Source organism: Stegostoma tigrinum, chromosome 8 (assembly GCF_030684315.1).
Source record: "Stegostoma tigrinum isolate sSteTig4 chromosome 8, sSteTig4.hap1, whole genome shotgun sequence".
NCBI lineage: Eukaryota > Metazoa > Chordata > Chondrichthyes > Orectolobiformes > Stegostomatidae > Stegostoma > Stegostoma tigrinum.
This window is the reverse complement of record NC_081361.1, coordinates 73,398,095-73,418,958: the sequence shown is the minus strand read 5'-3', so window position 1 is coordinate 73,418,958 and position 20,864 is coordinate 73,398,095. Positions and strand designations below refer to the sequence as shown.

Here is a 20,864-nt window from a genome sequence, read left to right as displayed (position 1 = left end):
GAATACATTGAGGCATTCAAAAGGTTTACAGGATTGACTTGCTAGAAGCAGAAATTATATTTTCCCCTGGTTGGGTAAAGGGTCCAAAACTAGGGGTGCAGTCTTGGAAGAAAAGGTAAGAACTGAGATGAGCAGGATTTCCTTAATTGAGAAGGTGCTGATACTTTCACTTCAGAGGGTTGTGGAGGCTCGGTCAATGCGCATATTTACAGCAGATTAGTGGACTTCTAGACATTTAAGAGATCAAGGGATATGGGGCTAGTGAGAGAAATTGGCATTGAGGATAACGTGGGAAGGTGGTTTAGAGGTAGAAGATCATCCAGGATCTAGATGGGGCCAAGCAACTTGAAGTGTCAAATGGCCTACTCCTACTTCCATGTGCACAATTTGGCACTGTTCGCTGATATTCCTCAGAGTTTACAACTTGGCTTTGAGAATTTTCAAATGGTTTTTGCTCACTCATGTAGACTCTTTGTACTGTTAGATTTAAAATGAAATGAGAAGCGGTGTTCAGGATGTGTGTGGTGACCTTTTTGTCACAGTGGGAGCAAGATATCATAATTTTAAACAATTGTGGTGTTTTCTTGTTCAGTTATTGGTTTCTAAAGTTTCTTTGTGATAATTCACAAGATTAAACTAAATAACTTTGAAGTGGAGTTACTTTAGCAAATGCATAAGATCAGACTGGGAAAGGTGGTCTTAACAATGATGACTGTGACAACATCATTGATTGTTGTAAAAATCCATTGGCTTCACAAATGGACCCTTACCTGGTCTGGGCCGACATATGACTCCAGACCCACAACAATGTGGCTGACTCTTAACTGACTTCTGGAATGGCCCAAGTGAGATACTACATTCATAGGGTGATTAGGGAGGGGCAGCAAATGCTGACCTTGCCAGCAACACCCACATCCTCTGAAAGAAAAGGATTTGTAAAAATACATAGAACACATGGCCTTGATATTCTTGTGTGAAATGACCCACTACATGTGATACGTTGCACCTTCCATAACCATTGAAGTCCTGTCCTAGAACCTGAACATGCCATTTCTGGCTTAGAGGCAGAGATGCCAGCAGAGCACCTTTAGAGCTCCTCTCAAGAACTTGAGGGATACATTTAATGGATTATGTTTAAATATTTGTTTAATTGAATGTGCATAGCTGCATGAAATGTGAAGCAATTTCCTATTGACTGGCCAAAATTGTTTATTATTTAGAACATTCCTGTGTTTGAGAGCACAGCCTTTCACTTGGCCTTATCTTGGCTGAAAGTGAAACCAGATAATAGATGTGAAAGGCATTCCAAATTTTCCATGCCCTGAAAGTTAATGGTAGCTCTTTAATTAAGATTATACATTAACTACTTCTGCGCCTGTTTTTCAGTATGTCTTTTGTTTTCCAGAATGTAGTTCTCCTAATGTTAATTTAGAAGGCAAACGGTGGCACGATGGCACAGTGGTTAGCACTGCTGCCTGGGTTCGATTCCACCCTTGGGCGACTGTCTGTGTGGAGTTTGCACATTCTTCCGGTGCCTGCATTTGTTTCCTCTGGGTGCTCTGGTTTCCTCCCATAGTCCAAAGATGTGCAGGTTTGGTGGATTGCCTGTAGTGTTCAGGGATATAGAACTTTGAAAAGTACAGCACAGTACAGGCCCTTCGGTCCACGATGTTGTGCCGTGGAATAATCCTAATCCAAAAATAAAATAACCTAATCTACATTCCCCTCAATTCACTGCTGTCCATGTGCATGTCCAGCAGTCGCTTAAATGTCACAAATGAGTCCGCTTCCACGACTACCACTGGTAAGCTATTCCATGCATTGATGTATTGATTAGGTGGATTACAGGGGTGATGGGTCTCGGTGGGATGCTTCAAGGGTCGGTGTGGACATGTTGGGCTGAAGGGCCTGTTTCCACATCGTAGGGATCCTATATGAAAGACACTAGACTTTACATAAAATTGTTTTTGTTCAATGATGCTTCATTGTTATAAATGCTTATTCTTTAAACACCATGATTGGGTGTGGCGTTTTGCTGTCTGTCTGTTTTATTCTGTTCTCTTTGTTTCTTCTGTATTGCTCCAAGAGTGCCAAGTTTCAGTGATACTGACCAGCAGTGTGATTTCTGCGTCGTGAATGTTTCTTGACTGAATATAAATAAGGGAAGGCCCATGGGGGATTGAACCTGCAGCAGCCACTATTCAGCAATCACAAATGCAACATGCTACGTGCTCACTATTTTCGGTGTTCCCACTGGAAAATCTTCCCTCTTGGTGTATCTTTAAATGGTGAGTTAGTAAATCAGAAGCAAACTTCCAAATTCAGATATATTTGTTTGTGAGTACAAGTTACACCTTTGTGCTAACTGCCATATTCGAGGAGCAAATCTAATTTCTTGAAAATCAGTATTTTGACAATTATTTAGTATCTGATCTTTGAAAGCAGATGCAATAGGTGGATGCATTCTGGTTGTATTGTGAAAGCAGCTGGTGTGAAACTCCATTTAAAGGCAATTCTACAATCTATACCTGAAAGATTTAAGATGCAGCTCTGGCAGTGAAGTGGTTGTATTTTTTTGGTTCGGTGCAGAAATATGCTGTTTATTGCTCTAATTTTTTTTTCTCACCTCTTAATAGCCTCTACTCAATTTTCTTCTGTGGCTCGCTCTACATTTATCCATCTATCATTGACTCTCCTACAGCTCATATTTCCTTAGTTTCTGACCCAAACCACTCCCATTTCTTCTATCTGTTATAAACTTCGTTCCCAGCCCATATTACTAACAGGATTTCATATGCCACTATCATGTGTGATTATTTTCACGATGACTATTCCTGTGGATAGTTTCCTTCCACAACCCCCAGTCTCTCATTCCACAGCATTACCTTGGATCTGTAAAGCGATTTACCTAAAATGGGCACAAAACATGCCTGTTGCTTTCAATATCATGTCTGGTTGGGATAATTTGACAAATTCCTGGGGCAAAATGAAGCAAAATAATACTGATGTCTCCCACTTGCAGCAGCATAATAAATCATTTGTAAATTATGTTTATGAATAGATTACTAGTATGAATCAACTATTAAGCTAGACAAGATCCATATTCGGAAGATTGCAATGGTATGAGAAGAGTAAAAGCTGAGAGTCTCTGACTCAGTGTATGGTATTTTCTCGCTGTAAGGTCAGAGATGTTGAAGTACTAAAGGCTTTGGTGAGGAGCACTTTCTCTGACCTTGAACAGTCCTTCAGAGGTTTGAGGAAGTGTGATGATTATCCTTATCTGAGTTCTGACCTTCAGAGAGTCATGGTCATCAGGAATTTTCACAGAATTAAATTAAATTTTTAATAAAATGGGCTGATGTAACAGCTCAAGTATGAAAGGGATGATGCTACAAGCTGCTTTACCTCAAAAAACCAAACGTTTTGTTCATTTGTTTTAGTTGAAAGAAAAAAAAGTGGTTTTTCTACAAAACTGAAGGCTTCCATAATTTCTGTAGAGCTGGATGAACACAGCAGGCCAAGCAGCATCTGAGGAGTGGAAAGCTGACGTTTTAGGCCTAGACTGTACATCAGGAATGGGGAGAAGGTTCTGAAATAAATAGTGAGAGAGGGAGAGGGAGAAATAGCGGATCGAAGATGGATAGAAGAGAAGATAGGTGGAGAGGAGACAGACAAGTTAAAGAGGCGGGGATGGAGCCAGTAGAGGTGAGTGTAGGTGGGGAGGTAGGGAGGGGATAGGTCAGTCTGGAAAGGATGGGTCAAGGGAGCGGGATGAGGTTAGTAAGTAGGAAATGGGGTTGCGGCTTGAGGTGGGAGGAGAAGATAGGTGAGAGGAAGAACAGTTTAGGGAGGCGGGGATGAGCTGGGCTGGTTTTGGGATGCAGTTGAGGGAGGGGAGATTTTCCAAGAATGTGAAATCCACATTGATACCATTGGGCTGCAGGGTTTCCGAGCGGAATATGAGTTGCTGTTCCTGCAACCTTGGGGTGGCATCATTGTGGCACTGCAGGAGGCCCACGATGGACATGTCATCTAAGGAATGGGAGGGGGAGTTAAAATAGTTCGCGACTGAGAGGTGCAGTTGTTTATTGCGAACCAAGCGTAGGTGTTCTGCACAGCGGTCCCCAAGCCTCCGCTTGGTTTCCCCAATGTAGAGGAAGCCACAACGGGTACAGCGGATGCAGTATACCGCATTGGCAGATGTGCAGGTGAACATCTGCTTGACGTGTAAAGTCTTCTTGGGGCCTGGGATGGGGGTGATGGAAGAGGTGTGGGGGCAAGTGTAGCACTTCCTGCAGTTACAGGGGAAAGTGCCGGGTGTGGTGGGGTTGGAGGGGAGTGTGGAGCAGATAAGGGAGTCCCGGACAGAGTGGTCCCTCCGGAAAGCAGACAAGGGTGGGCAGGGAAAGATGTTTTTGGTGGTGGGGTCGGATTGCAGATGGCGGAAGTGTCGGAGGATGATGCGTCGGATCCGAACGTTGGTGGGGTGGTACATGAGGATGAGGGGGATTCTCTTTGGGCAGTTATTGCGGGGACAGGGTGTGAGGGATGAGTTACAGGAAATGCGGGAGACACGGTCGAGGGCGATCTCGACCACTGGGGTTGAGGGTGGTGGTGTTGGAGTTGCAGTCCTTGAAAAACGAGGACATCTGAGATATACGGGAGTGGAGTGCCTCATCCTGGGAGTGCCTCCGCTGCACCTGCTCCACCGAAACGTCCGCCATCTGCAATCCGACCCCACCACCAATGACATTTTTCCATCCCCACCCTTGTCTGCTTTCCGGAGGGGCCACTCTCTCCGTGACTCGCTTGTCTGCTCCACACTCCCCTCCACCCCCGCCACATCTGGCACTTTCTCCTGCAACCGCAGGAAGTGCTATACCTGCCCCCCACACCTCGTCCCTCACCCCTATCCCAGGCCCCAAGAAGACTTTACACATCAAACAGATCAACCTGAACATCTGCCAATGTGGTATTCTGCACCCACTGTACCCGTTGCGGCCTCCTCTACATTGGGGAAACCAAGTGGAGGTTTGGGGACCGCTTTGCAGAATGCCTACGCTCGGTTCACAATAAACAGCTGCACCTCCCAGTTGCGAACCATTTTAACTCCCTCTCCCGTTTCTTAGATGACATGTCCATCCTGGGCCTCCTGCAGTGCCACAATGATGCCACCAGAAGGTTGCAGGAAGAGCAACTCATTTTCTGCTTGGGAACCCTGCAGCCTAATGGTATCAATGTGGATTTCACAAGCTTCAAAATCTCCCCTCCCCCTACTGCATCCTAAAACCAGCCCAGCTCATCCCCGCCTCCCTAACCTGTTCTTCCTCTCATCTGTCCCCTCCTCCCACCTCAAGCCGCATCCCCATTTCCTAACTACTAACCTCATCCCGTCCCCTTGACCAGTCCGTCCTCCCCGGACTGACCTATCCCCTCCCTACCTCCCCACCTATGCTCACCTCTACTGGCTCCAATCCTGCCTCTTTAACTTGTCTGTCTCCTCTCCTCTGTCCACCTTCGATCTGCCTCCCCCTCTCCCCTTATTTATTTCAGAACCCTCTCCCCATCCCCCTTTTCTGATGAAGGATCTATGTTTGAAACGTAAGCTTTTGTGCTCCTAAGATGCTGCCTGGCCTGCTGTGTTTATCCAGGTCTACACTTTGTTAGCATCTGCACTTCCCATTATCTCTTTCATACTTTCTGCCCTTTTCACTGCAGAATCACAGAATTGATCTCAGAGGCAAGCCATTTGGCCCATCATGTCATAGAATCAAAGAAATGTACAGACAAACAGAACCTTCGATGCAACTCCTCCATGCTGACCAGGTATCCTAAAATAATCCAGTTCCATTTGCCAGCATTTGGCCCATGTCCTTGTGAACCCATACTATTCACATTCCCAACCAGATGCCTTTTAAATGTTGTAACCTGGCAGTTCATTCCATTCACACAGCACCCTTTGCGTTAAAAAGCTACCCCTTAGATATCCCTTTGAAATCTTTCCCTATTATCTTAAACCTCTGCCCTCTAGTTTTAGACTCCCCTACCCCAGGAAAAAGACCTTGTCTCTTTACCCTATTAATGCCCCTCATGATTTTATAAACCTCTGTAAGGTTGTCCCTCAGTTTCCAATGCTCCAGGGAAAATAGCTCCAGCCTATTTTGCCTCTCCCTATAAGTCAAGCCCTCCAGCCCTGGCAACATCATTGTAAATCTTTTCTGCACCCTTTCAAGTTTCACAACATCCTTCCTGTAGCTAGGAGACCAGAACTGAATGCAGTATTCCAAAAGTCACCGAACTAATGTCCTGTTCAGTGGCGATACTCCTATATTCAATGCACTCACTGATAAAGGCAAGCATACCAAATGCCGCCTTCACTACCACATCTACTTGCAACTCCACTTTCAAGGAACTATGAACCTGTACTCCAAGGTGTCTTTGTTCAGCAACACTCCTTATCATTAAGTGTATAAGTCTTGCCCTGATTTGCCTTGCCAAAATGTAACACCTCACATTTATCTAGATTAAACTGTCTGTGCCAGTTTTCCAGATGAACAGCTGATCCGGTGCCATCCTCCTCCCTTCTCCCTATAACCCTGCCCATACTACTTTCTAAGATAACCATCTAATTCGTTTTTGAATGTCTTGATTGAATATGTCTACATCACAACAGGAGACAACAGCCTAGTGGTATCATTACTGGTCTGTTAATCTAGAGACTCAGGTTAATGTTCTGAGGACCTGGGTTCTAATCCCACGAGGGTAGATGGTGGAATTTGCATTCAGTAAAAATCTGGAATTAATGATGACCACCAATTCATTGACAGAAAAACCTTCTGGTTCACTAATGTCCTTTGAGGTTGATGCTTAACTGCCCTCTGAGTAATAAGGGATTGGCAGTATATTCACACTAGTCGTGGTGGTTTAGCCTAGTCCTCGGCCCGTGACTGAATAAATTTTTAAAAAGAAATCTCACGTATTACTGTCACACATCACTTTTTTGCTTCTTTTACTAATTACTTTAAATCATTTTTGATCCCTTCATGACACAGAAAATTTTCTCCCTATTTACTCTGTTCTTCAGATTTGAATGTTATAATCAGATTTCCTAGCCTTCTCTTCTTCAGTAACAACTTCTCAAATTAATATTTATAACTGAAATTCCTTACCTCTTGTGACCACTCTTGTAAACATCTTCTGTGCTCTGTTCAATGACCTAATATCCTTCCTAAAGTGTGGTACCCAGAACTGGGTACAGTACTCGAGCTGAGGCCAAATGAGCATCCTAGAAAAGTTTAACATATCCTTCTTACTCTTGCACTCTATGGATCTGTTAATAAAGCCCAGTGTACCTTGTCATATTAACTGCTTTCTCAATCCTTTTGCCATGTTTAATTACTTATGAACATATAAAAATTAATTTTCCCTTTGCAGCCCCTATTATGACTGCTGCAATTTTTGGTTTGTAGGTGCACCCACAAAACTGTTAGAAATGGAGTCCTTGGAGCTTGATAATCCATCTTACTTTTCATTTAAAACCCTCAACCTCATTCAGTTAGAGCAAAGAAAACTTCAAGATGATACTATTTCCACCCTCAAACTCTGCATCAAATTATTTCTCATCCTTTGTCATATCAGCATCCACCTCAACACACCATACTCCCTCTTCCCTGAGATCACTACCCTTTTATACTGCTTTAAACTCTCTCTGTCTCTCTCTTCAAATTCCTCAGTTCATCATTATCCCATCATCTAATCATTTAATGCAGCTTCACTACTTCCACTGTATTAATCCTGATGAAGAACACTTCTGATAAATACCTTGTACTACACTCCACATCCCAATCCTATTGTCTCTGAGACCATTCCTGGCAAAAACTACCACAAATTTGCTTACAGCTACACTTTCAAAAACCCCACTGTCTATCTTTTGGCCCTGAGCCCACATTTTTGTAACTACTAATTACTCAAACATATGCTCACTTCCATCTGTGATGTCGTAGTCCCCACTAACTCATTCTAGATGTTATGTCCACTTCCATAAATCCAGGAACACAGTCTTGAAAGGATGTCACAGACAAGTAGTCAAATCATTCACTGCCAGAATGCAGTTAGATTAAATATGATTGGATCCTGCCCTTGTGCGTAAACTGCTCACTGTTCCAGGTTGATTCTCGAGAGCAGAAATAATGTCCAGCTTCTTCTTACTGCAAACTTTTTAATCCCATTTTTCTGTCCCATTCACCCTATTTCTACAAATAAGGAGACTTCTTTGTCAGTATGATTGAAATCATCTATCAACTGTCTCTTCCATTTTCCTCCTCTCCCCAGCCACAGGAACACAATTTCGCTAAAGCTCCCCCCATTAACTTAACTCTGAACTCCAATTTTTCTCTGGTTTCTCTTTTGTTTTCCCTTATGCTCCTCCAAAATTATCCTATCCATGAGAGTGACCTCCTGCTCTCTGAACCCTGTTCCACTACATAATTGACCGTCCATCTCAGAGGATTAGCTGATTTTTTGTTTAATTAATGGTTTTCTCCTTTAAATCTGCCTTAATCAACCCTTCTGCCAAAAAACTCTCAATATTCAACGTATTATCATAATGACATGAAAAAAAAGTTTTTTTCTCCAGAATAAAAGTGTTCAAGAAACAAACTGCATTCAGTATATTTATTTACATGTCATGTTGTGTGAAAATGGCTCTACTAGAATTAAATAGAAGGTTAGTTTCAGAGACTGTAACTAGTTTGACAGCTGGAATTGAAAGCACAATGAATTGTTAAAAGTGACACTAATAGTTACTTTAGCTCAGCCTTTCGATTACTTTATTGATCTTAAATAATGTAGTTAATGAACTGTGCCTGTAGAAATTCTATGTCAAGTAAAAATATTGTCACACTGTACTTTATTTTGCATTTGCCAGTTATGTATTGCCGCTACTGTTAGGTCAGTGAAAGGCCTTTCACAATAACATTACAACTTACAATGTCAGTTTAAAAATAGTCAGACATTATTTTGTTTTATTCTTGCCTGACCTATTATTTAATGGCTCCACATCAGTGCACAAGATACTGGTAATGAGAAATTAAAACATGTTATATTGTTCTCTTGAAATATTTTAATTTCCTTGTCACTTTATTTACAGAGTAAAATAAATGTAGTTTAGTACGTATTGCTTTTGAGCACCACTTATTCAATCTTACACGCACAATTAATAACATTTTATTTTGACTCTGTAAAAATTTAAAACTGTTTCAATCCTCCTAAAGCATCAGATGGGATTGCCTTCTTTATGGAAGCTATAGAGCTATTTGAGGAGAAAAGAAATAATGGGAACTGCAGATGCTGGAGAATTCCAAGATAATAAAATGTGAGGCTGGATGAACACAGCAGGCCAAGCAGCATCTCAGGAGCACAAAAGCTGACGTTTCGGGCCTAGATCCTTCATCAGAGAGCTCTGATGAAGGGTCTAGGCCGGAAACGTCAGCTTTTGTGCTCCTGAGATGCTGCTTGGCCTGCTGTGTTCATCCAGCCCCACATTTTATTATCGAGCTATTTGAGGAGTTGTCAGAAGTGTGTCTTAAGAACTGATGAGGTTTGTTTAATGGATATGTGTTTTCTTAAATATGCAATTCACTGCAATTTTTAATTTGCAAAAAGCAGAAGGGTTGCCTTAACAGGCCAGGCCACTGTGGAATTGGCACATCTGATTTACAGTACTTTCAGCTAAACCAATTGGTCCAACATTTACTGGAGTCACACTGACTGTACAGCATCATACAAAAGGTTTGCAGATTTCAGCACATTTAAACAAAATCTCTGTGGCAGCATTATTGCAGGTGTGTTCTGAATAGCTTACTAAAAGCTGAATGGCCCAAACAAACTCATCTCTCAAGCCTGCAGAGACCAATATATGGTGACAGATGCAAAGAGGGTACAATGGTCTGTGTAGCTTTTCCTGACCTAAGAGTAAAACAAAGTGTTGGTTTTCTTACTGAAAACATGGTAAAACCTTCTTTTTTTATTCATTCACATGATGTGGTCTTGCTGGCCAGTTTGCCTAGATCTAATTGCCCCAAGGGCAGTTAAGAGTCAGTGCTCTGGGTCTGGAAATGCATATAGGCCAGAATGGGTAAAGATGGGTTATTTTGATAAATAGAAATTGCCATAGCAGTACTCAGTATGCTCATTCAGTCTGTAAATGCCGGTTTCTGCTGACAGCCCATTGTTGTTACAACTGGAAACTTGACCTGAAATATGAAATATTCTGGGATAATATTATTGCAGAATAACCAATAAATCCTTCTAACGTTGGGAAGTTCATCATCAGTCAAAGCACCATGAGGTTTAGATTTCTAAACTGATGGAAAGTACTTTTTTTTATCATTTGTGGGACGAGGGTCATAGAGACATAGAGTCATACGGCACAGAAACATACCCTTCAGTTAAAATTGTCCATGCCACCGAAGTTTCCCAAACTTCTCTAGGCCCACATGCCTGCATTTGGCCCATATCCCTCTAAATCTTTCCTATTCATCTATCTGTCCAAATGTCTTTTCAATACTGCAGCTGTACTTGCAGTTACCACTTCCTCTGGCTGTTCATTCCACATATGAACCACCCTCTGTTGAAAAAAAGCTTCCCCTCAGGTCCCTTTGCTCCCTTTCTCCTCTCACCTTAAAAATATGCCCTCAAGTTTGGAACTCCCCCACCAGAGGGAAAAGACATTGATTTAATAAACCTCCATAAGGTCACTTCCCAGCCTCCTAAGCTCCAGTGAAAAAAGTTCCAGCCTATCAAGTACAGAATTCATTGAAAGCAGTGTCACGGGTAGACAGGGTGATGAAGAAGGCATTTAGCATGCTGGCCTTTGTCATTCGAGGCACTGAATATATGAGTTGGGACGTTATGTTACAGCTGTATATGTTATTGGTGAGGAGGCAGTTGGAATATTGTGTACAGTTTTGGTCACCCTGTTATTGGAGAGATATAGTTAAACTGGAAAGTGTGCAAAGAAGATTTATGAGGATGTTGCCAGAACAAGTAGGCCTGAGTTGTAGGGAGAGGTTGGCCAGGATAGGACTTTATTCCTTGGAATGTAGGGCAATGAGGGGTGACCTTGGTGAGGGTCATAGACTGGCATTTGTGTGGTGCGCACGTTACTTGCCAATTGTCAGTCCAAACCTGGATATTGTCGAGATTAGCTGCATTTGAACATTGACTGCTTCAGTATCTGACAAGTTATGAACGATGCTGAGCATTGTGTAATCATAGTCATGACGTCATAGAGGCCTACAACACAGAGACACGCCCTTTGGATCAACTGGTCTGTTCTGTCCAAAGTGTCCATCCTCACTAAGCCCATTTCCCTACACTTAGACCATATCCTTCAAAACCTTTCCCATCCATGTATTTGTCCAAATGCCTTTTAAATGTTGTTAATGTACCTGCCTCAACCACTTAATCATTGGTGAGCATCCCCACTTCTGACGTTATGGAGTGAAAATCATTGATGAAGCAGCTGAAGATGGTTGGGCCTAGGACACCACCCTAAAGCACTTGAGCAGAGATGTCCTGGGGCTGACAGGATCTGACCATTCTGACAAATCAAACAGCCAGACTCAGAAATAACCTTGAGCAGAAAGCAAGAATAGCTTGGTAGATAAAGAGTAACAAGTGCTTTATACACTCTTGATATGGATAGCGCGACAGCAAAATTTTCCTGAAGAAGGGTCTCAGCCTGAAATGTCAGCTTTCCTGCTCCCATGATGCTGCTTGGCCTGCTGTGTTCATCCAGCTCCACACCTTGTTAACACAGCAAAATTAAAACTGGGGTCCCAGCCATTTTTCATTAGTGATAGTGTTCACAGTGGTTACATTATTCCTCGATCATAATTTCTGCCAATGAGCTGTGAAAGCCCTGGAGAGTATTTGAACATGTTTTGTTCCTGGGTTTCTTTAATTGTCTGCTGAAATTGTATTGGAAGAGCAAGATAAGCCATGTTGAAATTCACTCTAACATCCCTTACTGTTTCAAGTAACTAAAAAGGTTATTGACAGTACTCATCCTAATTGATCATCTTGGTCCTCTTGAATTATTTATTGCAGTAGCCAGTCACAGGAAAAGCTACAGTCTTTGGCTGACTCGGACTGCATGTCCTGAAATGAAATTGACTTAATTAGATTGGTCCTGAGCAGTTTGTGTAGTTGCCTTGTGTAAGTAAGAAGCCAATTAAATTTTAGTTAATAGTACTCCATTGAATGTATAGCTTCATAGATTATATATGTTACACTTTGCTTGTTGGCCATCAAGCTAAGGATTATTAACGACATTTTTCACAACAGCACTTCCAAATTTTCCTAAACCTTAATGAGGACTAAATTTATGTATATAATTTAGAATGACTCATGAGTAGAAACTGAATTTGGTTCTGTGAACTGTCATTGAGATTAAAGTGCTACTTATGATGTTACTCTTAATTTATCACTTTCTGATTTATGAATTGTCCTTTTAGCTTCATATATGGAGATATTCTATCTCTTTGTAGCCTAGAACACCAATTTGATTCAGCTAGTGAACACTTTTTCTTCCCCAAACGTAGATACCCTAACAAGTTTCAACCGAAACGTTGCCCTCAAATATTACTGAGCTGGGTTGTAAATAGGGAAGTATTAGCATTGTGGGCATTTGAAGGCATGGTCATCATTGGTGGGGCCAAGGAGTGAGGTTATACACCAGCCCAGACCTATTAGGGCAGAAAATTAAACTGAGGACGCAATAGTGAGCTTGTATAGGAAACTAGTTTATTCTTACTTGGACTGGTGTGCATAGTTCAGAGCTCTTACTGTGGCCGTTATGTCCTGAGGCAGAATTCAGAAGAGGGCAGCACTAAGGATTAGACCTCTGAGCTAGGATTTTTGGGCTAAGATTGCCAGGACACTCTGACATTGGGAAAAAGGATTAGATTTTTGGCTTCGAGATAAACTAAACCCTAATAAGTTGCATAACAGAAGCATAATCACTGTGGTCAAGAGTACAACTGGTCTGTGCTGTCCAAAGTGTCCATTCTCACTAAGCCCATTTCCCTGCACTTAGACCATATCCTTCAAAACCTTTCCCATCCATGTATTTGTCCAAATGCCTTTTAAATGTTGTTGGAAGGTGTTGCATTTCATCTGTTTCGCATAGACGGTTATAAATGTATGGGGCAAACTGTCCAGGTTCAATGGAAATTCAGTAGATACATTGGAACAGGAGTAGGTCATTGAGCCCCTCAAGATATTCTAATATTCATTGAGATCATGGTTGATGTGTGGTCAAAACTCTACATACCAGCCGTTGGCCCATATCCCTCGATACCTTCACTTAACAAAAATTTATCTATCCCGGATTTAAAATTAGCAATTCATCCGGCATCCGCTGCCATTTGTGGAAGAGAGTTCAAAACATCTACCACCCTTTGTGTGTAGAAGTGCTTCTTAACAGCTCTCCTGAATAGTTTGACCCTAATTTTCAGACTGTGCACCCTTTGATGAAAGAAATTACTGTTAAGGGTGTAGAAGAGAGAGTACAGTATCGTGTTTTTAAGATCTGACACTAAATGGTTTTTCTTGCCTTGTAACTTCATATCCTCCTTGATTTTTTAAACCACTGGTGCCCATTCAGTAAATTGTCTCCCAGTTTTTAGGCATGCCCCAACCCTCAAGCTTTGCATACAAGTCATGAGCTCTGTACAGTTTAGGTGAGAAAAACCTAACTTAGCTGAGATAATGGGAACTGTAGATGCTGGAGAATCCGAGATAATAAAATATGAGGCTGGATGAACACAGCAGGCCCAGCAGCATCTCAGGAACACAAAAGCTGACGTTTTGGGCCTAGACCCTTCATCAGAGAGGGGGTTGGGGTGAGGGTTCTGGAATAAATAGGGAGAGAGGGGGAGGCAGACCGAAGATGGAGAGAAAAGAAGATAGGTGGAGAGGAGAGTATAGGTGGGGAGGTAGGGAGGGGATAGGTCAGTCCAGGGAACCTGGTTTGCTTCAGGACATGGTCAAGCAGTTTCAAGGCTGAAGAGATTACAAGAGAGTTGCAGTGGGAGAGAGATTCCCTGAGGTTGGTCCGGAGGGAGGAGGTTAACTTCTTCAGGTTAGGCATTCCTGGAAGAGGCCTCGCAGTGAGGTTAAAATTGTATTAGTAATAATGGGAACTGCAGATGCTGGAGAATCCGTGATAATGGGAACTGCAGATGCTGGAGAATATACACCTGTATTCCGCATGCAGATGGCCTCAAGGCCCTCTGCTTCTTCCTGTCCCGCAGGCCCGACCAGTCCCCCTCCACCGACACAATCCTCCGCCTAGCCAAACTCGTCCTCACCCTCAACGACGTCTCTTTCGATTCCTCCCACTTCCTACAGACTAAGGGGTTGGCCATGGGCACCCGCATGGGCCCCAGCTATGCCTGACTCTTTGTAGGTTCTATGGAACAGTCCCTCTTCCACACCTACACAGGCCCCAAACCCCACCCCTTCCTCCGTTACATTGATGACTGTATCGGCACCGCCTCATGCTCCCCGGAGGAGCTTGAACAGATCATCCACTTCAACACCTTCCACCCCAACCTTCAGTTCACCTGGGCCATCTCCAGCACATCCCTCACCTTCCTGGACCTCTCAGTCTCCATCTCAGGCAACCAGCTTGTAACTGATGTCCATTTCAAGCCCACCGACTCCCACAACTACCTAGAATACACCTCCTCCCACCCACCCTTCTGCAAAAATTCCATCCCCTATTCCCAATTCCTCCGCCTCCGCCGCATCCTCTCCCACAATGAGGCATTCCACTCCCGCACATCCCAGATGTCCAAGTTCTTCGAGGACCGCAACTTGACCACCACAGTAGTCGAGAACGCCCTTGACCACGTCTCCGGCATTTCCCGCAACACATCCCTCACACCCCACCCCCGCCACAACCGCCCAAAGAGAATCCCCCTCGTTCTCACACCACCCCACCAACCTCCGGATACACTGCATCATCCTCCGACACTTCCGCCATCTACAATCCAACCACCACCCAAGACATTTTTCCATCCCCACCCTTTGTCTGCTTTCCGGAGAGACCACTCTCTCCGTGACTCCCTTGTTCGCTCCACACTGCCCTCCAAACCCACCACACCTGGCACCTTCCCCTGCAACCGCAGGAAATGCTACACTTGCCCCCACACCTCCTCCCTCACCTCTATCCCAGGCCCCAAGATGACTTACCATATTAAGCAGAGGTTCACCTGCACATCTGCCAATGTGGTATACTGCATCCATTGTACCCGGTGTGGCTTTCTCTACATTGGGCAAACCAAGCGGATGCTTGGGAACAGCTTTGCAGAACACCGCCGCTCGGTTCGCAATAAACAACTGCACCTCCCAGTCGCAAACCATTTCCACTCCCCCTCCCATTCTTTAGATGACATGTCCATCATGGGCCTCCTGCAGTGCCACAATGATGCCACCCGAATGTTGCAGGAACAGCAACTCATATTGCGCTTGGGAACCCTGCAGCCCAATGGTATCAATGTGGACTTCACCAGCTTCAAAATCTCCCCTTCCCCCACCACATCCCAAAACCAGCCCAGTTCGTCCCGTCCCCCCACTGCACCACACAACCAGCCCAGCTCTTCCCCTCCACCCACTGCATCCCAAAACCAGTCCAGCCTGTCTCTGCCTCCCTAACCTGTTCTTCCTCTCACCCATCCCTTCCTCCCACCCCAAGCCGCACCTCCATCTCCTACCTGCTAACCTCAACCCACCTCCTTGACCTGTCTGTCTTCCCTGGACTGACCCATCCCCTCCATACTCTCCTCTCCACCTATCTTCTTTTCTCTCCATCTTCGGTTCGCCTCCCCCTGTCTTCCTATTTATTCCAGAACCCTCACCCCATCCCCCTCTCTGATGAAGGGTCTAGGCCCGAAACGTCAGCTTTTGTGCTCCTGAGATGCTGCTGGGCCAGCTGTGTTCATCCAGCCTCACATTTTACTAACTTAGCTGTGGCTGATTCCTCAATGTAATCAGCTACTATGTGGTGGTCACGAAAACTGTACTGTGTATGTGTACTTCGAAACATGCTGATCAACTAGGACTCCAGAAATGGAATAGCAGGAGGAAACCAACATTTTGTTGTTCTTAAACACTATGTACTGAACTGTGCTTTCTGTTTGTAAAATTTTTTTTTAAAAATGCCATTCTTTTCTGAAACTAGATTGCTGAACAGCATCAAAAAGAGTTAAATTGAAGAGCATCATAGATACATAGACATTCAACATGGGAATGGAATCAAGAGAATGGGCCAATTTATTTTAAAATAAGCCATTTTAGTGATATGTCCTACATTAAAATCTGGAAATGTAACCTGCTAAAGCCTTGACACACTTAGCAATTAGTTGTATTTTCTATCTGTGCCTTATTTGGTCAGCTGATATAAGTTTTAGTCCATGAAATAAAAATTAAAATAAATATTATGCATGTATAATATGCATAAAATGTGATAATAATTGTTAGTTGAAGTTGGTATGTGAACATCATTTTGTGTTGTGTGCCAAAAGTCTTTACTTTCTCAGTGTAAAAGAAAATCCATTCTCTTCCACTCGCGAAAGAGATTCCATGTGCTGTATTCCAATCCATAATTTTCTTTTATTTTTAAAATTCCTTGTTAAGAGTTATGTAAATGTGACTGAGGATAACTCATCCTCTCTCCTGGAGACACACGATCATTCTTTGGATGTGGAAATTGCTAATAAAGCTAGCATTTATTGTCCATCCCTAGTTGCCCTGAGAAGGTGATGGAAGCACTGCACTTCATATTATGAGGGAGATTGTTAAAACTGAGTGGCTTGCTAAGCCACTTCAGAAGAGAGTTAAAAGTCAGCTGCATTGATCTGGTCCATAAAAGCCAGACCAGACAGGAGTAGTAGGTTTCCTTATGTAAAGAGAAGTAGTAAACCGATAGGTGTTTATTGACAATCCAACAGCTTTGTTGTTACTTTTGCTGATATCAGTATCTTATTTCTAGAATTTCAAAACAGAATTCAAAGTGCCATAGTGAAATTTCACTAGTGGCACAACTGAGATCTTGAATTCAGTGTGTGACACTATCAACAAACTTCTCACCAGTCTGAGGACACACTAGCTAGATGTTAGGGGTACTGGTTATTTTGTACTACTTTTTTCTCCTGTGTGAGGTTCATAACCATCTGTATTTGTTACATTTCTTTGGTGGTCATGTACTTCCACCCACCTTCATGTTATAATTTTTGACCATTTTTATGGCAGTGTAGTTGCACTATCAGCTAGCAGTTAGCAACAAGTTACTGACACTCTTACACAACTTGCCTGTTATCTTAAATATATTGAAACAACATCTGTTCATCTCCTGACCACGTGTAATGTTGTGGATAGTTTACTAGTGGTCCTTATGATCCATTTGACACAATTGTTCTCCTTTGTATTCTTGAAATGATACGTAGTTGAGGGACAAAAAGGTAATCTGCTTATAGTAATCTGTCTCTTTGATCTGATGCATTTTTTAAAATGGTTGGTATTACTACATGGACTGAAATCTACACCTACAAATAAATTAGATGAAGTACCACAAGGAAATACCAATGAAATCTAGAAACCTGAGGAAAGGAAGTCCTTAATGAGCATCACCAACTTCTAATTGAGTGTAATAATGAACAAATTTGTTCCAACAAATATGATTCATGTGCTTAAATCTTCAGTCTCCCTCAGGCACCCTGATTTTATCAAGGACTCTGGTTGAAAGTACAGTTTTACCAAACAACTTGAGTGTAGTTTCAAATATCGAGCTTTGACATCCTTCAATGTCAAAATTAACACAAATAAAACAAAGAACTGTGGATGCTGGAAATCTCAAACATAAACCGAAATTGCACGAGAAACTCAACAGGTCAGCCCCCATCTGTGGAGTGAAAGGAGAGGCAATATTTCAGGTACTGTAACCTTCATCAGAATAGTTCTGTAGTTTGAAGTAGTTTTCTGGGAAAGTAATTCAAAAGCACCTTGCTGAGTAAGCGTCCCCTCTGCTTGTCACTGTATTGTAAGAGGCAACCAATAATGAACCTATTCCTATGTGAGTATGGTGCACATAACTTGGTCTCAATGGAGGTGGAGCTGAAATTGGCCAAAACCAATCCTGTATGAACCTAAGGAATAGAGTGAACTAGATGGGTTGACCAGCCTTTTCTGGCTATTACTCTGTTAAGTGTCAAATAAGTTTCTTATATTTTTATGTATCACTCTTCCATTGGATTCTCATTGAATTTGATTGCCTTTTATCTACGGTGTTTGTTGATATTATTGACAATTATGCTGTTAAAATATATTGCTGTAACGTGAAATTTTGGTGGCTGATCACTTGTTTGTTGAAGTAAGGGTAATTTTTGCCCGGCGTTATGATTTGGATATCCTTGGTTGATTAAGCAGGCCAGTATTGCAACTACAGGTCTTTGGGTAGAAAGGGAAAGAGTTACTGTTTGGAAGCGGGGTGGATTCATGAGCCAGCATTCCACTCCCTGGTCTACCAGTTGCTTCTCCTCAGTAGAGTTCATGCAGCTTATGATTGTGTTGTGGCTATGCGACACAGTTTCTGGCAAATTCATTTCCTGCACCACTGTCAATTTGCCCCCTTCAGGGTGTCCTCATAATGTTTTCCGTGTCTTCCTCAGGATTCGTGCCATCCTTAATTTAAAAAATAATTTTCTTCAGAAGTCTATTAATTGACATATGGATGCATTGTCCACAACAGCAGAACTGATTTTGCATTATCATCGTTACAATGCTAAAGGAATTGGCTTCAGTGAGGATGTACTAACTGCAAAATAAAGCCTGTGGAACAGGTTTTCAAGGACTAAAGGTGTAGAAAAGCTGTAGGAAAACTTGACACTGCACTGCATTTTCTAAAAAAAACCCGTTTTCAGAAGGAAATTGGACTGAAATTAAATATTCAGAAGTTCAGGATAAATAAGGTAACACTTTGATGGTTCAAACAGATCTCAGTGGATCCTTGCTTCACACATCATTAAGAGCTGGATTTCACAGTGCTGGTTCAAAATGTTTGTGATAGTGATTATTTTGTAACCTGTGAAAGTTGATAGAGTGTATGAGCATTTTACTGTTGCGAAACAATTGCTGCACACAATGCCTGTATCTAGACATCCACCATACCAACAAACTTAACAGGCAGGAAGTGTTCACACAATGGTACTATGGTTCTCACACCCACATTTATAGTAATGGCAATGGTGTTAATCTTACCTTCAGGGAAATAATTGTATCTGGTTTGCAACTGTAAGCTTTAAACAAAATAATAATATATGAGGTTGTCCATCATTTATCAAGGAACAGTTTATCACAAAATACAAAGATTTCCAGCATCTTCAGATTTTTAACATCTTGACACGAAGGGATCTGAACAACAGATTTGCTTTACATTTAAGAATCAATAAATTTTACTATTTTATTAGTGTCATCTGATACGGACTACTGTTGCAGTTTGAAGACCTGCAATAGTCAGTTGCACATTAGAAATCAGGAGTTAGGTGATCCCAGCAGTTTGGAAGCAATACCACTGGTTTCGGCACGACTGTATTACTGTTTAAAAAAAAAACTCAGCCTGAGTCTGTGTTCTTGAACACCAGCGAGTGGTCTGGTAGAAAGTGAATTTCGGCAAAAACAAGCTCTATTGTGACAACCACCTCAGATCTGTCAATTACAAATGTGCCATTAAATAAAATCAATGCTATGACTTAATCAAAGTTGCTTCATCATGAGAGTTACTGTTGTGGATTGTGGTGGGATGCACAGATTGTGTGTATTACCAGACCCCACCTGCAGCCTCGTCCCATGTCTCACAGACAAGCATCTTTCCTTCCCAATTAAGCAGGGTTGGTGCAGAAAAACAGATGAAAGGGACTGAATCTTTCGTTTTAAAATTTGACTGAGTCTCAAGGTAGCAAAAGTGTATGTTTTATAAAAAGAAAATATGCGATCCTTTATTGAAGTAAACACAGACTTGCATTTATATAGCTCTTCTCATGGCCACCGTAATGTCTTATAACATTTCACAGCCAGTGAAGTGCACTGCAGTTGCTGTTGTAATTTCACTAACAGTGGGCAATTTGAGCAGTGTAAACTCCTGCAAACAGCTGAGAATAACCAGATTTTTTTTGTGATTAATGGATAGATATTAGCCAAGACATAGAGATGATTAAAAGTAATGCAACAGGATCTCTACCTTCACCTGAGTAGGAAAATGGGATCTCAGTTGACGTTTCATCTAAAATATGGCATCTTTGACAGTGCAGCATGATTTTGGCACTGCCCTGCACTTGCGTGTCAGCCTCTTTGACTGTTTTTGTATTTATGACCCTGGACTGGGCCTTCAACTTGGAACCCTTAATGAGAGCCAAGTCAGCTAGCAATCGAGCCATGGCACTGACATTTGTGCAACTACCATAGCTGCAGCATTCTATTGAATACAATCTCCCATTTATTGCTCATCACGACATTAGTATTGTTTTTACAAAAAAAAGCATTAACAGTTCATTTCTTTTAAAAATACATTTTTTTTTCAGTTGTTAACAATTGTTAATTCTAGGGAATTAAACTGTTTCTATTTAGGCATCTCCTCTCAGCTATAAGCGCCCCAGCCATGAATAGCACAATTAGATACAAAGTAAAGGTCCCTCTGTTCTACTACAAAATGCTATTATATGTTGGGATTTCAGTTTTCAGGGAAGGTTCACACTGAACTCCCTTTCTGATCTAATTGCCTAATATTTTTGTTTTAAAGCCTG

The 20,864-nt window shown here is 42.2% G+C and overlaps 1 protein-coding gene across 1 annotated transcript in view; it reads left to right on the top strand.

Moving 5' to 3' along the window:
- LOC125456053 (BTB/POZ domain-containing protein 19-like) overlaps positions 1 to 20,864 on the top strand; it is a 163,439-nt gene that overhangs the window by 29,510 nt on the left and 113,065 nt on the right. The window lies entirely within an intron of this gene.